The following is a 14,684-nucleotide window of genomic DNA, read 5'->3' as shown; positions in this document are numbered from 1 at the left end:
GTTTGACACAGGCTCGCCACTGTCAACCCCAATGTTTGAAAACAGTGAAAATTAATCAAGTGGTTTTACTATTTTGTCCATTGATGACTGGTGGAGCTTAAACCTCCACAGGTTTCATATTTCATGTTTATATTGGTGTCACATAAAGTGAGGATACCGGCCTTAGACAATAGACAGATCCATTAAGCTCCGCCCCATTGTGTATTAACCAATCACAACTCAACGAAGGTCCGACAAATAAAGTCCGACATGCGTGCGCGTATGCTTGGCGCATGCGGCAGAGTTGTGCAGAAAGGCATTGAGAGGCTCACGTGTTCTAATGGAGCCTAATGGTTCGGTCTATTACCAATGTTGTCTGTATGCTTTAAGGAACAAGGTGGTCTGTAAAGTCTAAAACTCTTCGCTAAATTATTGCACAAGTTCCTCTAAAAATAGTGGTTATTTTAAAAGAAATACCGTCTTCAAAATATCATCCGCCTATTTTTTTTAATGTAGTGTGTGATTTTTATGCAAGCAGAAATTCTAAGTTGGTGTGACTATTTTTTTACACTTGCTGAAAGTCGTTTTTTTTTTTTTTTTTTTTTTTTAAGTAAGTGGCTTTTTATTGTTGTCTTGCGTGAACATTCCTAAATTCATTGTTATATCAACAGTTCTTAGACTGATAGTGACACGTGTAAAGTATTTTTGTATCAGACAAAGCTATTTAACAGATATTGAAATTGTAAATAACGAAATGGACAAAATATTTTAATTGAGAAAATGTACTTGTTAAATTAAGTGGACCAAGTGGGTATGTATGTATACTTCAAACCACACCATAGATTTAAAGTTTACTTCCTCACCCTCAGGGCACTGGACACTATTGGTACCTACTCAAAATAACATTAAACCTAACTTGGTATTAAGTAATTGGGAGCTGTTGATAGTATAAAACATTGTGAGAAACGGCTCCCTCTGAAGTAGTTTAATCTTCCACGAATTTGATTTCAAAACATTAGAATTAGATTTTGAGGTCTCGAAATCAAGCATTTGAAAGCACAGAACTTCGTGTGACAAGGGTGATTTTTTCTTTCATTAATAATTTGCAACTTGAACGACCAACTGAGCTCAAATTTTCACAGGTTTGTTATTTTATGCATATGTTGAGAAACACCAAGTGAGAAGACTGGTCTTTGACAGTTACCAATAGTGTCCATGTCTTTAAGAGAAGTTTAGCATCAGTATTTACTACAACTAAAACGGAAATGTTTAGGATTTAAGCTAGGCAAGAAGCTTCAATATTATGTACATGATGACATAGATTCTTTGTCTGAAAGCAGATTCTTGTATAAGCTTCTTGCTTTTATTTATTAAAGTAGAAAGTTGGGTTTGGATTTTAAAATGTCAACATATGTTTTAATTTTCTAAAACAGCCATTTTATTTGATGAAACCACACACCCACTAGAGGTTGGTGTTATTATTTCATATGCACTTGCCTTCTCATTGGTGTGATGGTACAACATTGGTTACAAACAATACTCAATATTCACAAAACAGAATTGAATAGATCACTTAATAAAGGCACTGGACACGTTTGGTAATTACTTAAAATTTATATTAGCATAAAAACTAACTTGAGTAACAGAGAGCTGTTGATAGTAGTTTTTGAGAAAAAGGTAATTTCTCACTAAGTATTTGAATCTGAGAAAGACTTCAGGCCTTCACACTGCTTTTATTTTTTATGTTTTATTTTAAAACAATGAACAGTGAAAGGATTGTATTTTTGTCTACAAACCAATGTTGTACCATATCTTTGGGATGCTTTTATCACTTAGATCCCAGTCTCATAAAGCTGTTAAGCAGAAAATACTGCTCAGCATTTTTTTGCTGAGCAGAAAATCAGTGGTGCACCAGTTGCAAGAGTGTTCAAATTTTTGAATTTTGGCTTGTAACCAGTTTCTGTAAAGCAATTATTTATTGTGCTTTGCAAGGTTTTTTTATGCTTACAGGCTTTATGAAATTGGGCCCTCAGTTAGCAGTAAGTTCTTTTTAGCTATGGACGTGGTGCAAAAGATCCAGGATTATGAATTTAGTTTGTGTGCTATTGCTTGTAGCTTGCCTTCTTATTGTACATAAAACAGATTTTTTTGCGATTACTTGTGTGTGGTATAGATTATAGTTTGACATGATTGCCCAATTTTGCTATAATGTTGCAGGTAAGAGATAACCCTGAAATAGGGGACCTACTTTTTATGTAAATCATAGGCCTCATTTAACATTCGCTCGGCCCCAGCGGCCAGTCTATCCAGGAACGCTGGGATTGGCTAATCAGCTTGCACAGATTTTTTTTGTTCAGGAAGCACGTCATGTATGCAGTGCATAGAAATATGGCGCAGTGTGAGTGTGATGCATGATGGGACTGCGCATTATTAAACCAATGAGCATGCATGAAACGTTTGCCCATCCCAGCGCCTTTGGTTAAAGCAAGGTGCTGGGGATGAGCAAACATTTAACAGTACTGTGTAACCGGGAGACTTTTGGGCAACAGAGGGCAGCAGACATACTGCATAAGTTTTTATTATTTGAGTTGTGCAAGTCTCTTTAGTCTTTAAATATAGAGATCGTTAAGTGCGACGGTTTTTTTTTTTCATGTTGTCAAACATTGTAGTATTTCAGACGGAATTATTTTGGGAGACAATTAGTACTATTATCAAGATTGTACTACAAAAATATCAGCTTATGGTTTAAAAGTTGTTGTTTTTTAACAAAACTGTTGGAGCGCTTTGAAACTTCAGTAAGCGTTGTAAAAACACAATGTTAGACTGTAATATCACTCCTGAAATCTCAACAGAATGTCAAAGTCAAATGGAGCAGTTTTCTTTGTAATCCATCAAGGACGATGTCTCAGATTTCTTGTAAGGAGATAGTGTTCCTGTCAGAGTCATTCCATATTTAATTTGATTCTTAGGAGGAAATGAAATTTAAGATTCTGATATTGGATTTTATACCCTAGTATTTTAGAGCATAGAATTTTGACGGACATTCCATATTGGTAGTGAGTTTGTTGTTTGTTCACCCCTTCACCATCACTGTGTTTAAAGTCACTGGACACTATTTGTATTTACTCAAAATGTTAGCACAAAAACTAACTCGGTAACGAGCAATGGAGAGAGCTGTTAATAGTATAAAACATTGAGAAACATTGAATCTGAGAAAGACTTTAGGCCTGGAGCCTTTCTCAAGCATCTCTGAATGCATTCAAATTTTTTGCAACAAGGATGTGTTTTCTTTCATTATTCTCTTGCAACTTTGATGACCAATTAAGTTAATTTGTTCACAGATTTTTCATTTTATGCAAGTGAGAACAGAATACTGGTCTTTGACAATTTCCAAAAGTGTCCAGTGCCTATCTTTAAGTAATGTTAAAAAGGAACATGTTGCCTTGGATCGGTCGAGTTGGAAAAGCAAATGTAACCGTTTGTTGTAGCATGCATATTTTAAAAGTAGAATATAATGATCGATCCACGCAAGTATCACTCGAAACTGCGTGGTTTTCCTTTTACCTCGTCGACAAACACGGTATGACCGACCGACTCGACCGATCCAAGGCAACATGTTCCTTTAACTTATTTTTAAAAATCACTGGTTTGTAGAACTATGTTATTTTATTGTAAAGACTGGACTGCAGGTGGGCTTGAACCAATAGAGCTACGCGATGTGCCAAATGAGGGGTAAATTATCCGAAGCATCTACAGGATTTAAACTGTGACATGGAGGATTTTTGTAGGAAACCTGATACTTTCTAATTAAATCTTTCTTAACTATGAATGTATTTTAGTATTGTCAATTGAACACTAGTATTTTAATATAAAAAAGGAGCGTTATTTTTATGTCTCAATTCGCATTGAGATGACACTGACATAATAGACAATCATGAAAAATGCATATTGTTTTGTTTTTGGGGAGTTTGTTTTAATTTGTTTGTCTTAGTGAAGTCAATGTGCCTTTATTTGTGTGTCATAACATAAAATAGTGTGTATTATTTACTGTTAACTACTTTGCGTAATTTTACAAGTTTTATTGATAATGTATGATAATTTATGCAAAGCCAAATTGCAAATTTGAATATCATATCGTTCATTCAGATGATATTTCAGATTCAGATTATATTAATTGTTGTGGAGACCCCAGGATGGTATCTCTTGTGTGGAATACAGATCGAGTATAATAACGAACTCTTTGGAATTTCTGTGTTTTATTCTTGTGCAGTGAATTTTAGCTGTTTTCAGCCTTGATTAATTCTCAATGTAGTTTTTAGAATTTAAAACCATGTAGTGATGGGGCCGCTGTCAGCTAAATAATGCTGACATTCTACATGTACACACATAGACCTATGTCGTGATATCCTTAGCTGGACCACACCACTCGTTTTCGAGGTGGTGTCAATCAACACTGGTAAGGGTTTTGGTTAGGAGGGGGTAGGACAGACTCTGTCAGCATACTTTGTGTACAAAATCGAAACCAGTTAAGGATATTATACACCGTTCGCCTGTTATGCGAAGTCCCGTTCTACAAACTTGTTCTATAATAGCGCCATCTTTTGAATCAGCCTCCTTCAGCCCATGATAATTTACTTTAAGGTTTCGTGCACCCCACTAATAAACTCCCATTTATCATAAAGTGCAAAATGCAAATTAGTATGAAAACAATACAAGTCCTTTGAATAAGTCACCTGAGATTTTTACTGTAAATGGAGAAGTAGTATTTATAGACTCTTGACTTTTTTTCATCTGCTCAAGTTGATAATTATGGGGAGTCCCATCGGGACCAATCGAGTTATTCTCCCTCCAAGTAAAAACACTCCCAACTTGTGCAATAACTTTTACAAACGTACGAGCTCATCAGTCTTGAAAACCCTACACCCCTCGAAAATTAAGACAAATTTATTTCAGGGCCTTTGTCATCCAAACAAAAAACAAGTTGGAAAACAAAACCAACCCCAAGATCACAATAGTGCCATTGGGCACATGTTTTACACTCTTATCAATTCCTGTGCTCTTAAGTCTGTTTTTAATAGAATATACTTACAATAATAATAATAATAACCCGTTTTTATATAGCGCTTTTCACACCCGGAGGGCGTCCCAAAGCGCTTCACATTATTACCCCTGGTCACTGGGCCTTAATTCACTCCTTAAACCATCTCAACTCCCTGGTGGGGAGTATGCAGCCTGTGCAACATTAATATGCGCTACTCGGCTAAATCAATCACAAGAACCATCTCTGCCCTCACAGGTACCCATTTACCCCTGGGTGGAGAGAAGCAATTATAGTTAAGTGTCTTGCTCAGGGACACAAGTGTCATGACCGGGATTCGAACCCACACTCTGCTGAACAGAAGCATCAGAGCATCAGAGCTTGAATTCGGTGCTCTTATCCGCTCGGCCACGACACCCCACTTACAGACACTGGACACTGTTGGTAATGGTCAAAGACTATTACTTACGGTTGGTGTATCTCAACATATGCATAAAATAACAAACCTGTGATAATTTGAGCTCAATCGGTCATCGAAGTTGCGAGATAATAGCGAGAAAAAATACCCTTGTCACAAATTCTAAATCTGAGGTCTATAAATCAAATCCGTGGAAAAATTACTTATCTCTCGAATACTTCAGAGGGAGCCGTTTCTCACAATGTTGTATATTATCAACCTCTCCCCATTACTGGTTACCAAGTAAGGTTTTATGATAATAATTATTTTTAGTAATTACCAATAGTGTCCACCGCCTTTAAATTTGTTTATAATAGAATATACTCAATGGGCCTACTGACGAGACCGACGGTCAGTTTCCTCCTGTTTCGTTCGTCACTACTGGTTTTCACGTGTAGAGGGATGGCATAACGTCGAGGAGTACTCCAGCCGTCTAAAGGTGCTAACGTGAATGACATTTTGACACAAACTGATTGACCGTTATAAATTAAATTGTAATTGCACATAAGTGGATCAAGATATCCAACAATGGATTATCATTTTTGAGTTTAGCCTGTAGTGTAGCAACCCCTTATCTCAACCATGCCATGGATTAAGTGCTTAAAACCCTTTTCATTAGTTTGTGGTCCATTCTGGGTAAAGCCATTGGACGTAACCGTTGTGATTATGGAAAACAAACAGCTGGAGTTAAAAGTTCAAGAAATTGTCAAAATGCTTGATTTGATTTGAGTCGGTCGGGAAATAGCGATCTTTAATAATGACATGTGTCATTTTGTTCTGGAGAGTTGGCTTATTCTTGTTCGACATCATAAAAAGGAGTCAAACGCAATGTGTGCATTCGGTCTCGTGGCTTCATGCCAAGTTATTTTCATCTCCATTCAATTCAAATCAATTCAATTCAATTCACTTCAATTCACATTTATTTCCACAAAAACAACTACATTGTAATGCATACATATCAATATAAAAGACAGAAATAAACTAGCGAGAAGCGCGTGGAGGCAAGGTCCAAAATTTTCGGCCATGTTTTTTTTTTTTCATGGCGTTTTCCGAGTGTGCCTATTTTCTTGCAAACCAAAGTAGCCGTACTTGAAGGCACTTACTCAAAACAATTGTTACGCAGAAACTTATCGAGCAATAGCAAGCTGTTGGTAGTATTTAAACATTCGGATCCATTTGAAGTAGTTTTTGAGATAGAGGTTATTTCTCACTCAATTGATAAACAAAAGACTTCGGCTGAAGCCTTTTATTAAGCATTTGGAACAAGGGTGTTCTTTAATAATCTCTGACAACTTCGATGACCAATAATTGAGACCACGTTCACAGGTTTTTTTAAATTTTATTATACATTTTTATGTTCGGATACACCAAGCGAGAATACTGGAAGTTGACAACCAAAGGTATGCCTTTAACATAAACAATTAAACTATTCCCCCGTTAAGAAAAACGTCCTTGCAAAAAAAAAAAATTATGTTAATTTAATTACAAACCCATTGCCAAAATTCAATTCAACTGCATTTAAAAGTAATAACAATATCATTATTGTGAGCGACACACGTGCGAGACGTTATGGAGAACCCGCAACTGTAGTATATAGTCCAACCTTGAACTGCTCAACGTCGCGTCCACACGTGCTCCAACAAACAATATGGCGCTCATAAAGCTTATCTACACCAAAATTGTATACAAAAGAAAACCCCTTTATCAGCATAAGCAGCTAGCGATTCAAGGAATCTAGAACAACGGTTTTATGCAGCTGTGTGTTTCATTTTCAAATTTGTGTATTTCTATAATTAAAAAAAAAAAAATTTTGCTTTTGTTTACAGAAGAGGATTGATTGTACGGCCTGCATGCATGTGTCCTTTTAAGACTAATTTTTTAAAAGTTGACCGTTTTAAAAATGTTTACCTGGTGTTTGTGTTACCAATGTCACTGTAGTAAAGGAATACCAATGTGTTTTCGCATTGTCAACGCTCGCCCTTAAAATTTGAAGTGAGGTTCCAATAGGCCATAGAGAAATTCTATGAATATGGACCTTACAACTTCGCCGGAGATCTACACGCACATTTCATCCTGTTTTCTTATAAAAAGCTCACACAGGTACAGATAATTTAAATAATTCTTTGAAACAAATTTTCAATGAAAATCCCACCGATAACTTTAAAAACTGTGACAGACGAAGTAGGCCTATGCGCGACTGAAACACTTCAGATCCAAACGATATAAAATAATACGCCCTCTCTTGAAACATATTAAAGGCAGTGGACACTATTGTCAGTTACTCCATGGAGCAATAAACTAGAAGGAGTTAGAACGACCTAGTTTATTGCTCCATGGTTACTCAAAATAATTATGAGCATAAAACCTTTCTTGGTTACGAGTAATGGGGAGAAGTTGATAGAATAAGACATTGTGAGAAACGGCTCCCTCTGAAGTAATGTAGTTTTCGAGAAAGAAGTAATTTTCCACGAAGTTGATTTCGAGACCTCAGATTTAGAATTTGAGGTCTCGAAATGAAGCATCAAAAAACCCACACAACTTCGTGTGACAAAGGTGCTTTTCTTCAACTTCGACGACCGATTGAGCTCAAATTTTCACAGGTTTGTTATATTATTATGCATATTGAGACACAGCAAGTGAGAAGACTGGTCTTTGACAATTACCAAAAGTGTCCAGGATCTTTGAACCATGCGATAAGGTTTTTTTCTAAGCCTACTATAGTTTATTAGGTAGAAATCGTATAAAAGTTTGCCGTCTCCATGTGGTAGCTATGATCTGCTATTTATTATTTCAGTGTTTGAGTTGTGATTAAGGAGTAATCTTTTTGTCAACACGTTTTGACCGTTAGAAGTAGTGTTTGCCAAACACAAACCCAATAGCTAAAAATACAGGCATCGCTCCCTATAGTTCCAATTTCACAATTCTAATGTTTACAGGATGAGTCATGCTTCTTTGTGTTGTGTGGACCTTGGAGCTATACCTGTATTTTAATATAGTCTGGGTCATTTATCAATTGACCATTGTTGTTTGTTGTTTGCTTGATGGGGGAGCAACCTCACTATTCATATTATAACTGTCATGGGCTGACCAAAGGTCCGCCGATCAATACTGATGTTGACTGCTTGATATTCTGATGAGTCAAATTCAAAAAGGGTAACTTTTTTCCCCAATCATCGCAATAATGTAGTTTATTTGAATTGTAGTCAATATCAGGCTATTGATACTAGAGTTTATGAACAACATTGTAGGATACTAATTACTAAAAAAAAAAAACCTAAATTGTAAGAAGTTTGACACGATTCAGTTACGGAACACCCCTTTGACGAATCGACTAGTCCATTGACCAACGTTTTTCTTTCATAGTTTTTGTATACCACCGCACAAACACGACAGGTGTCTGAGGCGTCCCTAACAAACGTGGCGTGTTCAATGGTTCAATATCTACTACTATTAAAACCGAATTGTCCTACACACAGGAAGGATACGTTATTGTTGTCTGGTGCGAGTAGTAGTCTGGAAATATCAAGAAAAACGCTGGGATTTTAAACAAAGGAATTTATATGATCGTGTTTTGCAGAATAAATCAAGGTAGGATTTCAGCTAGTTTCTTCTAAAAAGATTTGTTTGAATTTTAATATTAGGTTTATTTTTGATTTTTACCCATACACACATCGGTATTTTACGTTTTAATCTTTATTAAGTATATAAAGCTTATTGAATTTGATACAACTTCACAAATAATGTTAAATAAAGTTTGAATGCTTACATTTTATGTTGACACAAATGCAACTTTGTGTTATAAAAAGAAAAACATAAAGACAACCCAAATCCCAATTTTTTTTCTTTTCTTTTTTTTTTTTTTTTTTTTTTTTTTATCCCAGGGATTCTCATTTGATTTTCCACTGTCACTTGTCTCAATATTCGTACAAACAGTTCTTACATGACAAATACAATATACAATACCATTAACAATAAAAGCAAGTTAACCTTGGCCTAAGATAAAAAATGAGTCCCATTTCTGATAAAACTTGAAGTTTACTCCATTAGTAAAAAACATAAATTTTTCCATTGAATAGTACTTTTTCACCTCTCGTTTTAAAACTAAAAGTGATGGGCGTTTCCCGATCATTTTCATTGTATACACATGAAATCTACATATCTACAGGATCGAGTTAACCACATTGCTATTTTTGGTATTACCAAAAAGAAAGACTTCGTTATCCATTGCAAGGGAGAAATTAGTCTGTTCTTTTATCCATGAAAACACTGAGGACCAAAAAGAAATAGTATGGGTGCAGGAACAGAAAAGATGGAAAATGGTCTCTTCTTCTTTTTTGCAGAATGTACAGAGATTAGTGTCGATCTTATTGATTTTAAACAAAAATGAATTAGTGCCCAGGATCTGATGGATTAATCTAAATTGAAACCATCTTAGTTTAGTGTCCACAGTACATGAGTAGGGAATGTTAAAAATCAAAGACCACTTCGAAGAATCGTGGTTGGTATTAAGTTTGACGTTCCACTTGTCAATAAATTTCCTTTTGACCTGTTTAGATAGGACTAAAACATGATAGATTCTTTGTGACCCCTTTTTGTCCTTTAAAAGGACTTCAAGGTTGAAAGGTAAAAAAGGAAAATTAAGATGCGAGTGTTCTATCAAGATGTCCTTAAAGGACGACTTAATAGCTCTTAACACCCCACGAAGTTAGTGTGGACACTAAATGTGTTCTTGAAATCTTCAAGAGGGAGGAAATCCCCATTCTCGTCAATAAGATCACAAATAAACTTAACTCCTTTGCTTTCCCAATGTTTATAATAAATACACTTCCCACCAACTTTAATTTTATCATTAAACCAAAGCGTGCTCTTTAGTACCTCCACTGTAGTTGTGGGTAAGTGGACCCGAGTAAAATTAGACCACGATTTGAACACATCGAGCCAAAAATTATTATAAATTCTTTGCGTACCCACACATTTTGCTGAGCCACCTTCCAATAATAACAAACGAGTAATGCCAAAAATATGATTACATAAAGTGGACCAGTCTGACGACTGTTTAGCCTTGTAAAGTCTACGTAACCAGGTGATTTTTAAAACGTCTATATAAGCACGGACATCAACCATCCGCAACCCACCCAGACCATAATCTTGGAGCATTTGGTTTCTAGCAACACGGTCGTGTCCTTTCCAAATGAAGTTAAAGAACATAGTGTTTAATTCTTTGATCATATTACAGGGTGGGTCGGGGATGGTTAACACAAGGTAAGTAAGTTTAGACAAAAGTAAAGATTTGGCAACGGCAATTCTCCCTAGAACGGTTAAGTGTCTCTTAGACCAGTTGAAGATTTGTCCACGAATGGAACAAATAACTCTATTGTAATTTAACAAAACCATGGAATTTAGGTCAGTAGAAAACTCAATACCAAGAATTTTAAAAATGTGCTCATCCTCAACCCAGTTCACCTTAATCTCTTCACAAAGCTTTTCACCACAACCCTTCTTAGAACCAACCCAAATGGCGTTCGTTTTCTCAATGTTAACTTTCAATCCAGACATACTTGCAAATAGGTCAAGAATTTTAAACGCTGCTTGCAAAGACTTCTCGGTGCCATTCAAAAACAATACCGTATCATCCGCATACTGGGATTTTGTCATTGCATACCAACATGGATAAAACTTCTGCACACAAAAGGAACAAGTAAGGGCTTAATCCGTCTCCTTGCCTACAACCTCTTCCGATCTGGAATGATTCTGAAAGGAACCCATTAACTAAAACTGATGACGAGGCTTGGTTGTAAAGTACCCGGATCCATTTTGTAACTGAGGGACCGAAATTAAATTTATCGAGCACTTTAAAAATAAAATCGTGAGAAATGGAATCGAATGCTTTTTCAAAGTCAATAGAAAGAAGTAAACCCGGAATACTATTATTATCAGTGAGGTTCAGTAAATCGTACATCAACCTAATATTTTCTCCAATAAAACGGTCTGCCATGAATCCTTTCTGACTTTCATGAATGATAAAGGGAAGACAGGATTTCACTCTCTCTGCAATACATGCCGAGGCAATTTTGTAAGATGTGTTCAGCAGCGAAATGGGGCGCCAGTTTTTCAAATACTGCCGAGGTTTGTTCCCTTTTGGCAGGAGAGTAATAATCCCGTATTTCTGAGTGACCGAAAGTTGACCTGAAACTTAGGCACCATTTAATGAACGTAAAAGGTACCATGAAAGGTCGGGAGCAAAATTCAAAACTAAAACCGTCTGAGCCTGGGGACTTCCCCCCTTTCGCCCTTTTTAACACTCGCATTAGTTCTTCATGGGACAGGGGCCCCTCAATGCTATCACGCATGTTGTCAGAAAGAATACTCTTGTCAGCCGCAGCAAAAATAGAGTTTAAATCAATATTATCATCAATTCTCCGAGTAGAATAAAGTTTTTGGTAGACATTCCTAGCCTCCTGTAAAATGTCATTGGAACTAGTAAGTTTACAATTAGCGTCATTAATAACACATTTCATCGCTTTGTTGACGAAATTACGCTTCTCCCACTTTAAAAAGTGCTTTGAGGGTTTTTCACCACCCTCCATCCAACGAGTCTTAGACCTAATTAGAACACCCTCCATCTTAGCTTTACGGAGAGCAACAAGATCGGTCTGCTTAGCATTTAAAAGATCAACCGACTCAAGATCACCCTCCGAAACTTTAACAGAAAAAACACTAATCTCTTTCTCAAGCATGGACTCTGCTTTTCTGGTTTCTTTCGTCTTCCAAGCGGAGTAGGAGATCGTCTTGGATCTAATTTTCATCAATAACATTAACTTGATCATTAATAACAAAGTGAATGTCACGAGGATGCATTTTTCTTAGGCTGGAGCGTAAATAAGGGCAAGCGGCATATTCATCTACCAACTCCCCAATAGTGTCTTTAACTAAATCGGAGTAAGTATTATCAGTCAAAAGTGAGTTATTAAATTTCCAATACCCTTTACCACGTTCCATGTCGCTAAGATCCAATTTAATATCAACGAAAGAGTGATCAGTTCTGTACCCTGGCTTAATAGCACTACTAATAATTTTAGAGTTAAGCTCCGAGGAAATTAAAAAATAATCCAACCTGGATTGTTTCAGAGTTTGGTGTTGTCTCCAAGTGTATCTACGAAAATCTGGATTGTGAACTCGCCAAACATCTATTAAATCAAAGTCGTTACATAAACTAAGCACTCTGTTTCTAGCCAGAGGATTATTCAAATTAATGTAATTAACACAATCAAGGAAATCATTTAATATCAAGTTCCAGTCCCCACATAAAATAGCATGAGTATTATCCAAATCATTCAGGGCAGTACATATATCATCATAAAAGCCAGGGTCATCATTATTTGGCCCATACAGGTTAATCAGGGAGATATTGTACTCTCCAATTTCCAAATCCAAAATTAAAAAGTTACCATTGTCGTCATTTTTGACACGCTTGACTTTATACTCGAGATTGTTATTAAAAAGGATAGCAACTCCCCTGGAATTACTCCTAAAAGAACTAAAAAAACACTCAAAACCCCATTCATTCCGGACAAGATTTTCCATGCCCTTATCAAAATGAACATCTTGTAAACAATAAACAGAATATTTTTTACTTTTAAGAAAATGAAAAACATCTCTTCTCTTGGCTAAGTTTCCCAACCTTCGGCAGTTCATCGAGGCTATCGAAAACTGACTATTTTCCATCGCAGTTGTAAATTGTTGGTTTAAAAGCCGTCACTGATTAAATAATGCGTTTTTCCATTTACTACGGTCCATGCAATCGATCACAACTATTATAGTTCTGCCAATTGTGAAATATCACACCAGATTAAAAATTAAAAGATAGTACCACCACAATATTTAATTATGAGTCAAATTGTGCTACTATAGCATTCCAATAGCACCACGTCATCGTCCCGACACGTCCGGGTACACGTCCAAGGTACGCGGCTACCACGCGTCCCAACTCCTCCGGGCTGGAATGTGTATAGTAATATGATCACTAATCAATTAGCACGTACGACCTGCCGCAGTGGACATAAATACCACGAACCCATTTTCGCCTTTATGGGGTTTTTAAAAATAAAAATGAATAAGTAACATCCATTTTATCGGACCACCATAAAGTAAAGGCAAATTATAGAACTCCTTCTATTTTCATCATGTATAATTTGAAACACATTACTTTTAGTTTTCTTGCGTTTTTGTTTTAAAAGTACGTCAGATTCTCTTCTTTTTAAATTGAAGAAAGATGTAGCCTATATGAACGTACAACGACAATGGGAAGCTGACCCAACCTCCCCTCCCCACCGACAATTTCACCATAGACTCTCCATCAGTGCTTCGCGTGGATAGGCCTCAGCCCATTGAAGAGAGCCCTCTTTCTTATGTTTGAGAAAACCCGTGGCCAATCAAGTTCCTTGTGTCCTCTCTATCGTAGAAGCCACAGCATGCTTTATGTTATTTATGAGTCACGATGAAAATATTCCGAAATACCTGAGTAGGCCTGTAGGCTAATAGGTAGAATTTGTAATTACATTATCTTAATCTCTGTGTAGGTGTGTAGGCCTGCTGCAAATTCTAGTGATTAATGAATCCTTTCGTTAACTCGGAAAACAATAACCGGAACTATTTTGTTTCTGTTAAAGAAAGGGAGGGGTGGGAGGGGGGCGGGGGGGGTACTCCAGTTATTGTTTTTCTCAACATCCACTTTCAGTCAAACACTTTTTTTAACCGTCCTATAAAAGGAAGAAAACCCCAAATCAGCATTCAAAGCAATGCTATTCAATTCAGTTCCTGTGTGGTTTATAATGGCATCGATGATTTCTTGCTGAAAGTTTTCAAAGTTTTTTTTTAGGGGGGAGTTCCGGCTAGTTTTCTTTACCAGTCAATGGGCCGTTTTGTAAGTTCTCTTCCGGGACTGGAAGTAATGTTTCCAGTATCTAGAGGCGTATACCTAATACAAGAGAGAAATTCATGCTGAAAGACAATGGACACTTTTGGTAATTGTCAAAGACCAGTCTTCTCACTTGGTGTATCTCAACATATGCAAAAATAACAAACCAGTGAAAATTTGAGCTCGATTGGTCATCGGAGTTGCGAGATAACTATGAAAGAAAAACACCCTTGTCACACGAAGTTGTGTGCTTTCAGATGCTTGATTTCGAGACCTCAAATTCTAAACTTGAG

At 36.5% G+C, this 14,684-nt stretch overlaps 1 protein-coding gene across 1 annotated transcript in view; it reads left to right on the top strand.

Annotated features, from left to right (window-relative positions):
• Nucleotides 1–8,888: 8,888 nt before the first annotated feature.
• The window catches only part of LOC117292477 (LLGL scribble cell polarity complex component 2-like), a 101,843-nt gene continuing 96,047 nt past the window's right edge, over nucleotides 8,889–14,684 (top strand). The window contains exon 1 of the mRNA XM_033774527.1: nucleotides 8,889–9,062. The gene's annotated coding sequence lies outside the window, so the exon portion shown is untranslated. The remainder of the gene's footprint in view (nucleotides 9,063–14,684) is intronic.

This window comes from Asterias rubens, chromosome 7 (assembly GCF_902459465.1).
Source record: "Asterias rubens chromosome 7, eAstRub1.3, whole genome shotgun sequence".
Lineage (NCBI taxonomy): Eukaryota > Metazoa > Echinodermata > Asteroidea > Forcipulatida > Asteriidae > Asterias > Asterias rubens.
This window is presented reverse-complemented; position numbering and strand designations above follow the sequence as displayed.